We start from the raw sequence: 18,438 nt of genomic DNA on the forward strand, positions 1-18,438 counted from the left end.
TCAAACAGCTGGAAAGTTTTTTCTCTTTTACACTTTGCTGCAATGTACCATACCATCTGCTGATCTTCCACACCTATCTCTCCACTAATTAATGACACACATTTTAATCAGATATACCAGATTAAAAAAAATCAGAAAAATATTTCTGGTGACTGCTGATGCAAAATGTAATACCAATTCCCATTTTTTCAGATTTCCATCAGTGTCCCATTCAGTTGCTATGAACATGAAATATATATTAAAATAATCTAATAAAGTATATGAAAAAGCACCAGTAGATAAATGCCTAGAAAAATAAATTAACAATGGAGGCAATTATTTAGCAACTCTTGCTTTATTCTAAACCATAATAAATGATTCAGCAGCAGCTGAAGCACAAAATTTTTCAGACGCCAATGATGAGGAAACTTTAGTCTTATCACGACAAAAATTGTTGATTTAATGTTGTCATATAGTTATTCAAATACCCATAGCCACTGTGAAATTATCAAGTGTATGTCGTTCAAACAATCAAGACACATACATCATTAAGAATCCCTACTTTCTCACCGAAGTTCCACATCATAAATTTACAATCTCATTAGTCAAAAGCTATAGAACTATTGTGATACAACAGCATTTATAAGACTTAACTGCTCTTCGCTAAACCAAATCACAAAAAGCATCAATACACCTCCATTAACAGTGGTCTACTAACCAAAGTTCAGAATTTTCTATTATTTTAATAATTTGGAAGACTTAAAATGGTAAATAATCTTAATATTGTTTAAAATATTTGTATATATTGAGGCCCGTATCCTACAAAGACTTTTTGCACGTGCTTAGCTTTAAGCAGGTGAGGAGTCCCAAAGAGCATTAAAGTTAAGCATGTGCTTAAGTCTAAGTAGGATCAGGGCCAAAGTAAGGTTGGCTTACATTTTAGTTCCTGTTCCAGCATTTTGCCCTTCATTGTTCCCCATTATTTACATATTTAATTTTTGGCTATTCTAATAAAAAATGGTTACTTACCATATCTATTCCAGTTAGGTGTGTGTGCGCGCCGCGTGCATGGATGTCGGAAACTTCTACCCTAGCAGCTACCCGTCGGGCCGGCTGTGGAGCCCCCTGGAGTGGCACCGAAATGGCGATCTATATGAGCCCCAGCCAGCCCGACCCCCCTTCAGTTCCTTCTTGCTGGCTACTCCGACAGAGGGTAAGGGGGGAGGGTGGAATGGAATAGATATGAGCAACACATCTTGAAGAACAACAGTTACAGAAAGGTAAGTAAACATTTTTTCTTCTTCGAGTGATTGCTCATATCAATTCCAGTTAGGTGACTCCCAAGCCTTACCTCAGAGGTGAGGTCGGAGTCCAGGAACCGCAGATTGAAGGATCGCTCTGCCAAAGGCTGCATCATCCTGAGAGTGCTGGACGATGGCATAGTGGGACGTGAAGGCATGAACCGAGGCCCACGTGGCAGCCCTGCAGATTTCCTGGAGAGGAATGTGTGCCAGAAAGGCAGCTGATGACGCCTGAGCTCTCGTGGAGTGAGCCGTAACAGCAGGCGGAGGGACGTTTGCCAGGTTGTAGCAAGCACGAATGCACCCAGTGATCCACGATGATATTCGTGATCTGTGGCCTAAAGGGCTTCCTCTGGGTAACCAGGGTATGCATACCCAAGGACTTAATGGTATTTCTGGTATCCTTTAAAGTATGCAGGCGGGAGTCAGTTTGATCTGCAAACGAGCCCTGGCCATTGAAAGGGAGGTCCTGTATGGTATGCTGGACTTCAGGCGGGAGGCGGAGGACTGAAGCCAGGCATTCCGCTGCATAGCGATTCCTGACACCAGGATACGCGCAGCCGCGTCCGTCGCATCGAGGGAACCCTGGAGGAAAGTCCTAGCAACCAGCTTACCCTCCTCAGCAACAGCCCCCAGTTCCGTACGAGCCTCTGCTGGGAGAAGATCTTGGAACTTAAGGGCCGCAGACCAACAATTAAAATTGTACCTGCTGAGGATCGCCAGCTGGTTAGCGATACGCAGCGAGAGACCCCCAGTGGAATAAACCTTTCTCCCAAAAAGGTCCAGCCGTTTCACTTCTTTTGATTTGGGAGCACACCCCTGCTGGCCCTGTCTCTCCCTGGCATTTACCGCATCCACCACCAGCAAAACATGGGGCAGGGTGGGTAAACAGGTATTCATAACCCCTTGTGGGAACAAAGTACTTCCATTCCACTCCCTTAGCTATGGGGGTAATGGAGGCCAGGGTCTGCCAGAGGGTCTTCGCATTGTTTTGTATAGTTTTGTTCATGGGAAGGGCCACCCTGGAGGGCCCTTCTGGGCCTAGAATGTCCACCATGGGGTCCTCATCCTCCACAACCTCCTCAATTTGGAGGTTCATATTGAGGGCCACTTGCCTCAACAGCTCCTGGAGGACCCTAAAATCCATAGGGAGTAGGTCCAGAGGTGGATGTGCCAGCCACAGCCTCGACAGGGGAGGATGAAGATGACTCCACCAGCAGAACAGGTGTGGTTGGAACATCCTGATCAGACATGGGTGGCTCCTCCTGGGGAGCTGGAGTAGCCTCTGTCGGAGGCGCTGGATCTACAATTTGATCCGTGTCAGTAGGAGGGTTGCCTCAGGAGGCCTGTTGCTCGAGCGAGACGGTGGCCGGGCAACTGGGGGAGTGCCCTGGGCTTGATGATATGCCCAGGGTGTCCAAAACTGCCACTGGGGTTGCCAGTGGGTCGCTGGAGGGACTTGATCTAGGCTTCCTGGGCCAGAGTGAGGAATGTCCGAGACACCAGATGCCCTCTCTGACCTGCCTGAAGGAGAACTAGAGCGTGATGGCCAGGGAGGGGCGGTGCGGGAGTGGATCAACACAGGCACCGAGTCTCTTGGCAGGTGTGGGTCATGCGGTGATCGGCGCCGTGAGGCTGAGCGTGACCGCGAGCGGTGCCACGATGGCGAGCACTGCTGAGCTGGCGAGCGGTGCCGCAATGTTGAACGGTGCCGGAGTGGAGAGCAGTGCCACGATATGGAGCAGTGCCATGACTGGGAGCGGTGTCGATCCGGAGAGCGGTGCCGCATGGCGATCACTGACCTGGGGATCGGGAATCCGCAGCACGTTGGACCGAGCAGTGCCATGAGGTCACAGATCGAGATCTGGACCTCGAGCGGGACCATGAATGAGCAGTTGAAAATTACCTCGAGTGTGAGCGGCTCCGAGGTTCGAGACCGCGGGACCAGTGCCGCAAGACAGACCAGTGCCATGAGTCAGACCGAGACCTGTGGCGGTGCCGGGACTCAGAACGGCGCCGGGACTCCGAGCGGTACTGAGATCCTGGTCCGGAGGCTGACAGCCGGAACATCACTGGTTTGCGCTTGGATGGCACCGGGACCCAAATTGGGGCTGCTGTCGGGGCCGGAGGCACTGGAGCCATCATCTCTATAAGGCCTCTTGCCAGCTTGAAGGTGTCAGGCGTGGAAGGAAGAATGATCTCTTCCACTTGCACCGTCTCATGTGGAGGGGTGGTCTGAAGAGATCGAGGCATGGTGACTTGATCAGCAGTCTGTCCAGGGTCTTGCACTGTTGGGCCGTGACAACTGTCTCGATTCTACGAGAAGGTCCTCCCACAGCTTGCTTCTTGGCAGCAACCAGGGAATGGGAGCGGTGCCGAGGCAGGCGTTTTTGTGGCCTGGGAGAATGCCGGTCCCAAGACGAGTATGGGATCTTCTGCGGTGCTGGAGTTGGTACCGCCGGAGGGGCACTCCACACCGAGGCTCTCTGGCCCGCGTCTTGAGAGGGCCGCAGGGCCGACTCCATGAGGAGTTGCCTAAGACGGAACTCCCTCTTCTTACGTGTTCAAGGTTTGAACGGTTTACAAATCTTGCACTTATCTGCTTGATGGCCCTCCCCCAGATTCTGAGACAGGAATCGTGGAGGTCACCCGTGGGCATGGGCCTGCTGCAAGACTTGCAAGGCTTGAAGCCCTGAGACGGCATGCCCCAGGTTCCCGCAGGGCAGTCTTTCATAGGACCGGCCCTTTAACAGCTAACTACACTTAACACTATAAAGAAAAGATTAACAGCTACTAACTATTTACAATGAAGATAAGAGAGAATGCTAGGGATAAGTGGAACACTTGACAAGACAAGAGACCACTGTTCCAACAACCGTCACAGGCAGTAAGAAGGAACTGAAGGGGCATCGGGCCAGCAGGGGCTTATATATAGCACCATATCAGCTCCACTCCAGTGGGCTCCCCAGCCGGTCTGACGGGTAGCTGCTAGGGTAAAAGTTTCCGATATCCGTGCATGCAGCGCGCGCAAACACCTAACTGGAATTGATATGAGCAATCACTCGAAGAAGAACAATAAAATGCACAAATAACATAAAATTAAAATCCATGTTACTTAAACTTTTCTCGCCCTAGTTTGGTATTTTGCACTCTGGAAAGATTCCTCCCATCCTCATGAAGGCTTTTGTTTTCCTTTTTTCTCCTTCCAACTGTGACAATAAATATCATTTTTTGTTTTGGTTTGTTTTCGAAAAGTTGAATCATGAGTTGTATCATCCTTGATTCATCGGTTCTGGTGGGAAACTTGAAGCAGGATTGGACCCTGCCATGTGTAAAGCTGTTAAACTTTAGTGTTATGCTTTGCTCTTTTTTCCCCTCTTCTGCAAAAGTGGACCCTGTATGGCAATAACAGCTGTTCTTCCTCATCTCTAGGGCCCTACCAAATTCATGTCCATGAAAAACATGGCACGGACCATAAAATCTGGTCTTCCCCTGTGAAATCTGGTCTTTTGGGTGCTTTTACCCTATGGTATACAGATTTCACGGGGGTAGACCAACGTTTCTCAAAGTGGGGGTCCTGACCCAAAAGGTTGTTGCAGGAGGGTCGCAATGTTATTTTAGGGGGATTACGGTATTGCCACCTTTACTTCTGTGCTGCCTTCAGAGCTAGGCTGCCGGAGAGCGACGGCTGTTGGCTGGGCACCCAGCTCTGAAGGCAGCACTCTGCCAGCAGCAGTGCAGTAGTAAAGGTGGCAATGGCATCCTTACTTCTGCGCTGCTGCTGGCCAGCAGCTGCCACTCTCCAGCTGCCCAGCTCTGAATGCAGTGCCGCCGCCAGCGGCAGCGCAAAAGTATGGGTAGCAGTACCACAACCCCCTCTACAACAACTTTGCAATTCCCCCCACAACTCCTTTTCGGGTCAGGACCCCTACAATTACAACACCACGAACTTTCACATTTAAATAGCTGAAATCATGAAAATTATAAATTTTAAAATCCAATGACCGTGAAATTGACCAAAATGGACCATAAATTTGGGCCCTACTCATCTCCAAGAAGATGGATCATCCACACTGGCTGGAGTTTTGGAACCAAAACCACAACTCTTAGTGTGAGCATGTAAGTAAGTGGGGTTTCTCTGTATTAATCTCTGAATGCTACATATTGTATATGATTATCCAGTTGTTGTAAGGGACAGGTACTGGGTAGCTATATTGGGTTATTGGGAGTTAAATGCATAGCTTGGCTCAATTTACTAGCTGGCTGTTGGTAAAAAAAACCATAAGGCCAGACAATGGGTGCACATAAGCCACTGCCTGACAAACACAGCAGAAGGCTGAGCAATTAACTACCTAGATCCCACTTGCACCCAAGAGTTACACAGCTGTCATGCCTGGAACCTAAAGACCAAAAGGACACAGGTTCTCCAAAGTGATGTTCTATACAGGGAAGATCAGTTGTCAGGGGCTGCTGCCCTGTAGAAGAGAGAAAGAGAAACAGACCCTGCAAGACTGTGTGACTAAGTCAGGTCCAGTCTCCTCAGGGAAACAGTAAGCTAAGACATGCATATGGGCTGTTTAGTAAGCTCAAATTATCTTGCTCTCTTCTGTGCCGCTCTGTTCCTACTGTTAAAATAAGCAATATTTTGTTTTGGAAACAGCTGTCTGGTCACTGTGCACTAACCTCTGGTCACAGCCCTGAACACAGGCAGGCCTGCTGAAAAATCAAGGAATGTAGCCAGGGGACCTAGTCCTAGAGTGGGAGAATCATGAGATTCCACCTCAAGAGGCGAAGACTGGAAAGCTGTCACCTGGGGGAGAGGGTGCACTGGGAACCATGACAGAGGGGTCTCAGGTACAGCTAGCCTAGTAACCGTGTGAGAGCTCACCCACCAACATTCTTGTGTCAACTCTGTTTATGCTACAAGGAGTCCGGTGACATCTTAAAGACTAACAGATTTATTTGGGCATAAGGTTTCATGGGTAAAAAACCTTACTTTTTCAGATGCATCTGTTTATGCTATTATGGAAACAAAAATATGTATGATAGTTAGAAATGGTTGGCTTGGGTGAGGTGTCCCATAACAGGAGAGGCACTCACATAAATGCATTTATAGGTTAGACAAATTTCTGATGACTTTTACCCAGTCTGATACTCAGGGCTCCGCCTAGCAGTAGCTTTCTCACCCCAGAAGGTCCTTTGATGAGAAATCCAAGGTTTAGGTACTCTTGGATTACTGAGCTGAGAACAGAATGTCCAAAGCTGCAATGACACTGACTCGGTAATGTGTGAAAAAGATATGTAGCAAATGTGCCAGGTAGCTGTCTGGCAGATCTCTAAGGTAAGTGACAAATCCCTTTTTTGCCTATAAGGTGGATACTCCTCAAGTAGTTAACCCCAAGGCTGATTAATCCCCATGAGGCAGGAGACTTCTGCAATGTTGACAGCTATTTGAATTAGTTTCAATGAAGTCTAGCAAGATGCCCTTTCCCTCCTCTTGATCCCTTCAAAGAAGATAGATTCCATGGAGAAATAATTTTAAGCCCTTACAACATCCAGTGAATTCAGTGCCCTTTGCTTGAAAGAAGGACAGCAGGAAGTGAGATAGATAGCCCGGTTCTAAAATAATTAATCTATTTTAGCTTTACAGGATGGTACACATTAGGGTTAGGGCAGCTATTTTTCTTGCTTTATGGATTGAAGTCACAAGAATTTGGGGACAAAAGTCTGCATCACAGACATAATGACCTGTTCCAAATGCTGCTGAGTAACCCCTACACCAGCAAGCTGTAGACAAGTCTCAAATTGTTTCTGCCAAAGCCAAGGAGCCAGAGGCAGGATAGAACAGCTAGGCCAGCAAGTGGGAGGCTCTCTGTAGACCACAGGTGACAAGCTTCTCCCCAAGCTTCATGGCTAAGAGAGGGAGGTCTTAGCAGGAACTGGACTCCATCTCAGTCACAAGAGGTCATCTTGCAAGGCATCTTGGAAAGAACAAGCTGTAACATGGTCTGGAAGTTCTGCTTTCTACCTTAGCTTCACACAAGGGCCCTATCAGGGAAGGGAGAAAGGGTGGTCCACAAAGCCTCCCTTCATTTACTTGGGCACTACTCAAGACCAACTGGATGAGAGAGCAGGGATGCTGGTTAGTCTGGCCACCTGTGTCTCACTCACCACAAAGCCCTGCAGGACCCATACAGGGAGTGGTGATGCTGGCTCATCTGGATGTATCCACATTCTTGAAGTCCTGTGCATCCTGCTAGTCCTAAAGATAGCAATGGAGAACCTCACGGATGGAAATACCTTGTGGTCGGTCAGAACTTCCTCCCATCAGACCTCACGAACCATTTTCCAGTATCTAATCTCAATTTTCTAAGCACAGAAATCTAGACTCTAGCAAAAACAGACTTGGAAGCCACCTGTTAGCTGACAGTATCCTGATTATCTCTCACTCTGACTTCAGGCCAGAGCATGGTACTGAGAAACCATTTGTTACTGTTGGACAACCTCCTACTGCCTGTAGACAACAAGAAAAGTACATCCATACTGATCCTTCTGGGCCTCTCTGTACACTTGATAATGATGATAATCAAATACTCCTATTCCACTTCCCAGAAGCTATAACAGCTAAAAATAAACACCCTGATGTGGCACCAATTCTTATTCACATACCAAACCCAGAAGGTTATTATGAGCAACTGTTCCTCCCACCTTGAGAACCCTCACCTGCATAATCTCACAAGCCTTATCCTTTTCTATTAAGAAAGCTAATTAGACCATATGGCCTGAAATGTAAGCAGATAACAACCATCTTTACATCAACTAAACACTACTTCAGAGCTTTCTCAAACCAAAATAGGTACCTGGATGAAGAGCAATTGGTGAAAACTGAACCCAGGCAATACTGAAAAACTTCAAGGAACTTGCCTCCCCGGTAATACATACAACTATCAGGGGCATTTGCTCTCTGATTGTTAAATTGGTCTGCAGCCTTTGGATTCCTGAACTGGTATTGAATGCCAAAATAGCTAGGGCAACAAAAAATGCCCACTTCTATCTGTAACTGGCTAGAAAATTGTTCCCATCCTATTGGGTACAGATCCAGCCACAAAGGTCAGCAAACCATTGTTAACCGACGTAGACCTTCAGTCATGATTCTGGTAATTCATATCTAGGAATGACGCTACATTCCTTAAAAAGCTCCACACTGCAGCAGCCCCTCTGCTTAGCATAGGACCGGTGTTACATCAGCTCAATAATCCAGTCTCTGCACTGGTTCTCCAATTAATACAGAGTCGACTTCAAAATCTCCTGATATTAAAAGCCCCAAGAAAAAACCTGAGAAATTGCTCTTCCTAAACAACCACGCCATCCAACAGCTACATTCTGCCAGAACAATGACATTGTCAACCAATAAAGGGAGGCTCATGAGTGCAGAGACTGAGACAGAACTTTAACAGGAGCTAGACCTAGACTGTACAACTCACTCCTGCAAGAGATGCGAGTGAGCACAAACCGTACCACTTTCCGAATGAAATATACAACTTGTATTTCCAACTTAGCTTTCCGCAATAAATTTTCTATCCACCCACAACATCTGCTGACACAAACACAGAAAAACATTCTATAAACCAACCAAGGTATTGCTCCTTCTGACTGGGAAGAAGTACAGGCAAGTCTCATCTTACGCGGGGGTTCCATTCCGCGGTTAGCGCGTAAAGCGAAAACCGCGTATAGTCAAAATTACATTGAGTTGAATGGCGGGCGGAATCACCCGCACTACAGGTACAGTATTAAAATTGTTATTTTTATCTTTTTTTTTGTTTTTGCCGACCGCATAAAGCTGAAATCGCGCATGTTAAATGCGCGTAAGATGCGACAGACCTGTAAAGAAGTATTCAGATAAAACAACGACAGAGGCCATGTAGATAAGGGAAAATAAAGATGACAAGAGGAGATGGGGAAGGGAAGGCCCCAGAGAATCATACTGTATATCTCTACTTCAAATGGAATTCTTTTGAGGAAGTTCTACGGCCTGTGCTATACAAGAGGTCAGGCCAGATGATAAGTGGTCCCTTCTGGCCTTAGAATCTATAAATCTCAGTGAAAGACTCTGTAACCACTAGGCCAGGTGGACCAAAGAAAAGGGGAGGCAAGAGTGGAGGCTGGAAAGTATCCTTTAAAGGAGACAGAGGAGAGCAGAAATGCCTGGACACTGTAGCACTCATAATCCTTTTTGTTTTGCTCGGAGTGGGGAGGTCCATGGTCCCGGTAATCTTGCCATCCAGATAGGCCATGCATGATTGGATTCAAATGAAGTCTGGTCCCAGTTCTGATGGTGCAGGCCCATGATCTCAGAGCTGACTTGAAGCACTAGGTAAGAGGAATCTAGGGCTTGGTCTACACTACCCCCCTAATTCGAACTAAGGTACGCAACTTCAGCTACGTGAATAACGTAGCTGAAGTTCGAAGTACCTTAGTTCGAATTAGTTCGAACTTACCTTGGTCCACACGCGGCAGGCAGGCTCCCCCGTCGACTCCGCGGTACTCCTCTCGGCGAGCTGGAGTACCGCAGTCGACGGCGAGCACTTCCGGGTTCGACTTATCACGTCCAGACTAGACGCGATAAGTCGAACCCAGAAGTTCGATTTCCAGCCGTCGAACTACCGGGTAAGTGTAGCCAAGGCCTAGGTGGCCCTTCTGGTATACCATGCAGGGAAGGAAATTGATAGTACAAGTGGCAAAATAGCTCAGTCTGACTAGGACAGCCCAGTGCCAACATCTCACCATTTTCTTACCTCATCTCCTTCCTGGGAAAGAGAAATTACTCTTTTTTTGATCAGCAGCAAGAGAAACAATGTTTAGTTTGCTATGAGGTTGAAGGTAAAATGAAGTGCTGGTGAATTGATTATTCCCACGAGGAGGGGCTTGCAAGCCAATCCATAACATCCAAGCAATGTCTACACAGCTATTTTTAGAGCGCTAGCATAAGCACCGCTAGCCCAAGCCTGTAGACCAGGGTTGGGAGGCTCGCTCCCAGATGCAGTGTAGACAGGCCCAAGGGAAGACACGACCCTGCAGCAATCCCCATAGAATCCGTTCTCTTAGAGGCAGCAAATCTGAAGGGCTTTGTAGTGGCTCTGTCACAGGGGCATAAAATAAAAGGAACAGGTCCAGTGTCCCTGTGCCAGAGCAATGCTCCCATTGGCCAATTAAGAGGGTGGGCAACACTTGGAGGCTATAAAGGATCAGGAAGTTCTGGTGAGTGTCAGTCTGAAAACTGAAGGAGGTCTCTGGGGAAAGCTCTACTTAGAAAGAGGGAGGAATTATCAGGAAGCCTGAGTCAATGCCAATGCTGAGAGGTTGAAAAGGAATGAGGGCTAGGAACCACTGGAGAGGCTAGCTGGCTGACCTTTTTGAACTGAAGAGACAGTGGCAGGAGGCTGAAAGGGGCAGACAGCTAGGAACCAGGAGAGGGACTAGCTTTCTGACCTTCCTGAGTCAAAGCCAGCCAGTGCTGACAGAATGAAAAGGGCTGAGGGCTAGGGAACCCGTGGAGGGGCAAGCTGGTTGTCCTTCCTGAGCCATGGAGAGCCAAAGCCAGAGAAGACTGGAGAGGGCTGAAGTCTGAGAACAGCAGAGGATGGTGCCTGCTGGCTGTGCTGGAGAGCTGGGGCGTGGTGCAGGATGCAAGGGCTGTATTGATGTATTGCATGGATTACAGTGCTGGGACTTGTTATGTGCACAGGGCTTTCTTTTTTAATAAATTAATCCCACAAGTGCCATTTGCACTAAGGACTATTTGGACTATTTCTCAGGACTCTGAAGGAGACTGGTGCATGTGTCATGCTGCAGCCTGCTACTGAAGGGTGCTCCAGGCAAGCTGGCCCTTGCAGGCTGTCTTGACTCTCAAAGGTCTTTGCATCACTGAACCAGGGCAGGTTGGGAAAGAAGTCCACTGAGAACACAACAGATAAATGGATTTTCATATTCCATGTTAAATATATTGTGCTACTGCTGCTGCATGGAATCGTACATTTTATCATGTAAGTCAGGGGTGGGGAACCTTTTTTTCTATCACCGGCCATTGACATACAGAAAAAATAAATCGCAGGACACACACAATTAAAAATCGTGGGACAAACCCAACGCTCCCAGCCCCGCCTCTTATGCCTCCCGCACAGCCACTGGCCCCGACCCCCGACCCAGAGTAGCCCTCCCCCAGCCCCAGAGGAGTGCCAGGAGGGCGGGCCACGCACGGCCCCAGCCCCCCCAGCCTCGGAGTGCTGGGAAGGTGTGTGGTGTGTGGCCGCAGCCTCCCCAGCCCCGGCTGGGGCACAGGGAGGAGCCACATGCTACGCGGCGGTAAACAGGGGGGAGAGCCCTGGGCAGGACGGAGCGTGGGCAGGTCCATACCTGGCTGTTTGGGGAGGCACAGCCTCCCCCAGCCTATGGGACCCACCACCCATGCGCGGGCTGGATCAAATTAAGCAACAGGCTGGATCCAGCCCATGGGCCATAGGTTTCCCACTCCTGATATAAGCAGAACAACCTATGTGGATTTATATAGAAATAAGCACCCCAAGCTACAAAATGTAGCTACAATGAAAAAGGCATACTCATTTTAAATTCAGAAAACCATTAGCTCTCACTATCTATATACATACAAAAAAACCTAAGCAGATGGAAACTAGCCAGGGACAATAGCGGTCCAAGGTATGGCTAAAACAGCATACCGAATAATAATTATTATTAGAGTGGGGGTGCCATGCTGTGCCTGCAATTTTAATGTAAACTCTGTTTATTAGAAATGTATAACTCAGACACTCTCACTGATCAGGAGTGTATCATTTCAGTGACAGTTTTCCCCCATTTAAAATAAAAAGTTTAACCATTTAAAAATTACTATTTTGTAACATTTATATCATGGTAGCACCTAGAGGCCAACCGGGCTGGTTCCTATTGTGATGTTTGCTCCTTTGGACATTTGGAGAACTTTCCACAGTTTTGTCTGGACTCTTGGTCCTGTGCTGATTGGCTGCTTGCTCCAACACTCCTGCTCCCCCTCAGCGTCTCTTCACCGTGACTTCACTCCACACCTGCTCCTGCCCTGTTCCTCTCACCCCAACTCCTTTCCCTTTCCTTTCTATTTAGCTGATCCCCTATTAAGAAAACCAACCTCCCTTGTGCCCTCAAAAAAATTGTGTAACTAATAGGACATTTGCTGCCATCTCATTATCCACCATGCTTGTGCGTAACACACTTTCTCACACCCTGTGCCTGTTCTGTCTATTTGGATTGTTAGCTGTTTGGGCCAGGGACTGTCTACTACTTTGTTTGTATACTGCCTAGCACAGTGGGGCCCTGTGATAAATGAAGGGAGGGGAGGTAGTTCTCTTTTATGGACACCCAGCCAGCCAGTTAGCTATAAAATCCCTCTTAGTAGCTGTTCTCTACTTGCTTTACCTGTAAAGGGTTAAAAAGTCCATAGGTAAAAGGGAGGGAGTAGGCACCTGACCAAAATAGCCAATGGGAAGGCTAGAACTTTTTAAAATTGGGGAAAAACTTCCCCTTTGGCTGTCTGTGTTGTTCTCCCGGAGAGCAGGGACAGGGCTGGAGCCAGGGCCGGCTCCAGGCACCAGCTTACCAAGCAGGTGGTTGGGGCGGCCACTTCGGAGAGGGGCGGCACATCCAGCTGTTCGGCGGCAATTCGGCGGACGGTCCCTCACTCCTGCTGGAGCGAAGGACCTCCCGACGAATTGCCGCCGCAGATTGCGATCACGATCGCGGCTTTTTGTTTGTTTGTTTGTTTGTTTAGCTGCTTAGGGCGGCCAAAACCCTGGAGCCGGCCTTGGCTGGAGCTATGCTGTAAAAGCTTGGGCCAAGTATGAAAATCATCAGATCATACCTAGAAACTACTCATTTGAAACCCCAGATATGTAAGTAGATCAGGAAATGTTTAGGAAGATTCAATTAGATTTATCTCTTTTATTTCTTTATGGCTTGTGGACTCCTCTATGCTAATCCCAGGTGCTTTTGTTTTGCTTGTAACCTTTAAGATGGACCTCAATAAAGCTATCTTGATGTTTAATCCTTGTATTTTTTTTAATCTAGCAAAAAGCCTAAGTTCCAGATGTATTTTCTTTCTTTTTGTTTTTAATAAAATTTACCTTTTTTAAGAAAAGGACTGGATTTTTGTGTCCTTAAGAGGTTTGTGCATATGTTGTTTAATTAGCTGATGGCAACAGCTGATTTCTTTTGTTTTCTTTCTCAGCTCTTCCCCGGAGGGGGTGGGGTGAAAGGGCTTGAGGGTACCACACAGGAAGGAATTCCCAAGTGCACCTTCCTGGGTTCTCAAAGGGGTTTTTGCACTTGGGTGGTGGCAGCATCTACCCATCCAAGGTCAGAGAAAAGCTGTAACCTTGGATGTTTAATACTAGCCTGGAGTGTCCAGTATTAATTTTTAGAATCCTTGCGCCCCCTCTCCTCCACCACCACCTTCTGCACTCAAAGTGCCAGAGTGGGGAATCAGCCTTGACAGGCTAACACTCTTGGTTAGCCCTTATACACTTCCATAATAAACATATTAAATAATAAAAAATAACAAACATCTAGTAAATGACAGTTCCTTCCCAAAGAGCTGATAGTCTGAAAGACAATACATGGATGAAACCAACAAGTGGGCCAGGGCAGAAGGTAGAGGAGACAGTGTAACAAAAATAACTGGATATATACACTTAGCCAATCAGGAGTAGTGATCACACCTCACTATCTCCCTAGCCATGATCAGATTGCAGTTTTCAGTATGCATTTCAGAAGAGACAATTTTTGAGGAGCGACTTGTAAGAGGATACGATGGTGCCTTTGCAGTTTTTGATGGGGTGCTGTTTTCTCACATGTAAGGGACAGCATGGGAGAAAGTACAAGAAGGCATTTAAGGAAGAATATTTAAAATGCAGAGGTTCACTGGGTATAGAATGTTTATTTTTATTTCCATCAATTGCAGAAAACTACTGGGCAAGGGGTCAGACAATGATATGGTATAATCATTCTTGGAATTTAAAAAATAATAATAAATTGTGGATATACAGATTGAAAAATTGTACCTATTCGTGCCCCAGTATCACCTACTACAGTAAACCACATGGGAGGGACATGAGGGACATTTACCTAGGGAGGTGGTGGAGTCTCCTTCCTTGGAGGTTTTTAAGGCCCGGCTTGACAAAGCCCTGGCTGGGATGATTTAGCTGGGAATTGGTCCTGCTTTGAGCAGGGGGTTGGACTAGATGACCTCTTGAGGTCCCTTCCAACTCTGATATTCTATGATTCTATGATTCTACAGGAGATCATCTCTGCAGGAATCTCCTCACCCTCACAGAGATTCTCCCACCTGCAGCCAGTGTCATCATAGAGAGGTTCTCTATGTCTGCCCTAGTTGTGGCTCTCAGCTGGCCATCTCCTTGGCTCACTGAGAACACATGTCCACTGGAATTGCACTACAAGAGACTTCCCCTTGCTGCAGCTGTCCCCAGGACTCCTGGGAGGGTTCTGTGGAAAAGATAATACATCAGGCTGTATGATCTTTTCTGGGTAAATTCTGCACAGTTGGGGTAGCAGGAACAATGAGGTCCCCCTTCCAAAACATGTCCAATATTTGCCTTCTCCTCCAGTACAAAATTCTGGTCTTCACGGGTGGCCTCCATGGGGTCTGGAGGCAGGGAGATGTTACTACTGAGGTAACCAAGCCCCCTTCCATTTGTGTGTCAGATGAATACCAGAACTGTTTAACAGTAGTTTATTGTTGAGGTTGCTGGAAAAGTGTACCCAATGCAGAACTAGGTTTTAAATCTATTGGATCTCATGGCCCCAACTATCCTTCAGCTTCATTCTTTTTCATTGCTCAAAACCTAATACAAGATTTAAAATACAGAAGGACAGAGCAAAGGTCACTGTAGTTCACAATGGCAATATATTGGAGAACACCAGTTCCAGGTGAGTAAGCTTTCTCCATTATGCTATTGCCACACAGATTCTCATTGCAGGAAAGCTATCTGGGGAGGTGAGCACTACAAGTAAAAACATGTTATTTTTAAAGTGTAAGGGGACTGCTGTCCCCTTACTAAAACTCAGTGGGGGTGTTTTGGTTGGCTAGTTCCTAGAATCAAAAGAAAGGGGAAGGGTCGATGGGAAATCAGGACCCTGAGTCTGACAGTCCCCGGAACATTGGGGAGAGGCCAATGCTTCAGGTCAGCCTGATTGACAGGGTGGGCAGGCTAATCAGTGAGGCCAGGGGGATCAGACAGAGTGGGGCCGAGCTAAGGAAAAAGCAGGAGCCCAAGCTGAGCTGGGGAGCAGAGCTGTGCCAGCCAGAGGGGCCAGAAAAGCAGCCCAGGAAGCAGGTCAGTGCTGGGAGCAGAGTCACAGCAGCAGCCCACAGAGCAGACCAGTGCTGGGAGCAGAGCTGTAGCAACCAGAGGGGCCACAGAAGTAGCCCAGGGAGCTGGAGGCAGAGCAGCAGCAGCAGTGCTGAGGCAGAGTGGAGCTGGGGCTGGAGCAGTCTGGAGGCGGGTCCGGTGAGCAGCTGGGGAGAGTGAGGGGGACCCTGGGAAGCGGACCCAGCGCAGGGAGACACCCCCAGCCAAGACACCTGGCAAGCCAGACTTGGAGGGAGACTGTAACCCCAATAGGGCGGGGGCGACGCTGGGAAGAAAGGTCCTACCACCTAGAGTCTGAGAGCATGTGGCCAACAACCCGCACCATCCCTGCAGCACAGCCAGGGCCTGAGAAGAGGCCTGGGACTTGTGAGGAACAGACTGAACTGCCCTTACATTCCAGAGACGCTGGTTGTGATCAGGGCCGGCTCTAGGCATCAGCAAAACAAGCTGGTGCTTGGGGCGGCACATTTTTAGGGGGCGGCATTCTGGCGCAGGCCATGCTACCCCTAAAAATGTGCCCCGGCCGCCCTAACTCACCTCCGCTGCTGGCACTCGCGCGCCGCTGCTCGCCCTCCCTCCCAGGCTCTCCAACCCAGGAAGGCGGGGGAGGTCCCGAGTGGCCATGGCGTGTGAAACAGCTCATTCGTGCGCTGCGGCTGCTCGGGATCTCCCCCTCCCTCCCGGGTTTGAGAGCCTGGGAGGGAGGGGGAGACCCTGAGTGGCCGCGGCGCACGCACTGCTTCTCCCTCTCACTCCCTCCCTCCTAGGCTTGAGAGTCTGGGGGGGGAGGAGGCAGGGCTGGGGATTTGGGAAAGGGGTGGAGTTGAGACGGGGCAGGGGGTGGGGTATGAAAAAAACTGGGGGGGCAGCCAAAATTGTTTTTGCTTGGGGCGGCAAAAATCCTAGAGCCGGCCCTGGTTGTGATGTCCCTGTGCCACAGAGCGGGATTACATGTTTTCCTTTAACCTTTCCCATTTTTCCCTTATTTTTTTTAAATCAATTGCTGTTTAAATAAATTGTATTTGCTTTGAACTGTGTGTAATGATCAGTGGGTCAGGAAAGCATCCAGTGCAGAGAGAGCACCCCAGAGTGGGGACACCCTAGCCCCGGCCCTAAGTGAGCATGACAAGGTTGGAGGTCGAGCCCCCCAGGAATCCTGGGCCCAGTCTTGTTGGGGTTATGAGGACTCTGCCACACAGGAGAGTGGAAGGGGAGCTCTCGGGGTCAGGCAGGCCTCTGGGTAAAGAAAGTGGGCATTAGGACTCAGATCCTTTCACTAGGCCATTTCACTGGAGTAGTGTATAAGCTAGGGTTACCATACGTCCGGTTTTTCCCAGACATGTCCGGCTTTTCGGCAATCAAACCCCCGTCCGGGGGGAATTGCCAAAAAGCCGAACATGTCCGGGAAAAATACCGGCCGGGCACTTCCTCTCCCGCGGCTGCTCTGCTCCTCCCCGGACTCAGACTTTGGCTCTGTTTAAGAGCCAAGCTGCCCGAGCCAGCGCTACCGGCTTCGGGCAGCCCCCGTGCCTCCAGACGCTGCGCTGCCGGAGCAGAGCAGCTGGAGCCGGGGAGGAGAAGTGCCCAGCCGGTGGCTCGGGGTCCGGAGGCAAGGGGGGCTGCCCGAAGCCGGTAGCACTGGCTCGGGCAGCTTGGCTCTTAAACAGAGCCGAAGTCTGAGTCCGGGGAGGAGCAGAGCAGCTGGAGCCGGGGAGAAGTGCCCGGCCGGGGGCACAGGGTCCGGAGGCATAGGGGCTGCCTGAAGCCTGAGTGCTACTGGCTTCATGGTTTGCCGGGCAGCCCTTTTCGCGTGGCTGGGAGGGAGGAGGGGGAGTTAGGGTGGGGACTTTGGGGAAAGGGCGGAGTTGGGGCGGGGCTGGGGTGAGAAAGGGGCANGGTTTGCCGGGCAGCCTCCAGACCCTGCGCTCCCGGCTGGGCGCTTCCCCTCCTGGGCTCCAGCTGTGCTGGGGAAGCGCCGGCCAGGGGCACAGGGTCTGGAGGCTGCCCGGCAAACCGTAAAGCCGGTAGTGTTCGGGCAGCCCTTTTCGCGTGGCTGGGAGGGAGGAGGGGGAGTTAGGGCGGGGACTTTGGGGAAGGGGCGGGGAAAGGGTGGGGCTAGGGCCTGTGGAGTGTCCTCTTTTTTTTATTTTTTAAACATGGTAACCCTAGTATAAGCCAGGAAAGTTCCGCACAGTAGCGGGACCATTCCCCTGCTTACAAAAGAGAAAACAATCCTAACAACTAGAGGATGTACCCTTATTACTCATTAATCTAACCATCACCTCCCTGGCAGCCCCGTGGAAGAGTTACTCCAGCTTTAGACAGGGATAACTTTCACTTACCTCCGCAGGTTGAAGGTTTGAAAGTCAAAAGAACATGGAACTATTCTCCTCTGGTGTTATTCTGCAACTTGTTGCCATTGAGCTGTGGTTGAGTTTTGGTTAAATTCATGGAGCAGAACCTTTTTGTTTTATTTATGTTTACATTTATAAAATCTAAATATTTCAAACCTGCTGAAGAGCCAGGATTTATGACTTTCCAGGACTTGTGAATGTATTTTCAACATATACTTGGTCAGATAAATAATATACCTCCTCCACAAATACCTATTATGCTGTAGAATATAATTACCAAAACTATAAATAATCCAATCCTTGGTTTGTATGGATTGTATGAGTTACTACAGGATTCTATGTCAATTCACAGATAGAGAATGTTTTAACTAT

At 48.7% G+C, this 18,438-nt stretch overlaps 1 protein-coding gene across 1 annotated transcript in view; it reads right to left on the minus strand.

Moving 5' to 3' along the window:
• NEK10 (NIMA related kinase 10) overlaps positions 1-18,438 on the minus strand; it is a 167,902-nt gene that overhangs the window by 95,258 nt on the left and 54,206 nt on the right. The window lies entirely within an intron of this gene.

This window comes from Trachemys scripta, chromosome 2 (assembly GCF_013100865.1).
Source record: "Trachemys scripta elegans isolate TJP31775 chromosome 2, CAS_Tse_1.0, whole genome shotgun sequence".
In the NCBI taxonomy this organism is placed as follows: Eukaryota; Metazoa; Chordata; order Testudines; family Emydidae; genus Trachemys; species Trachemys scripta.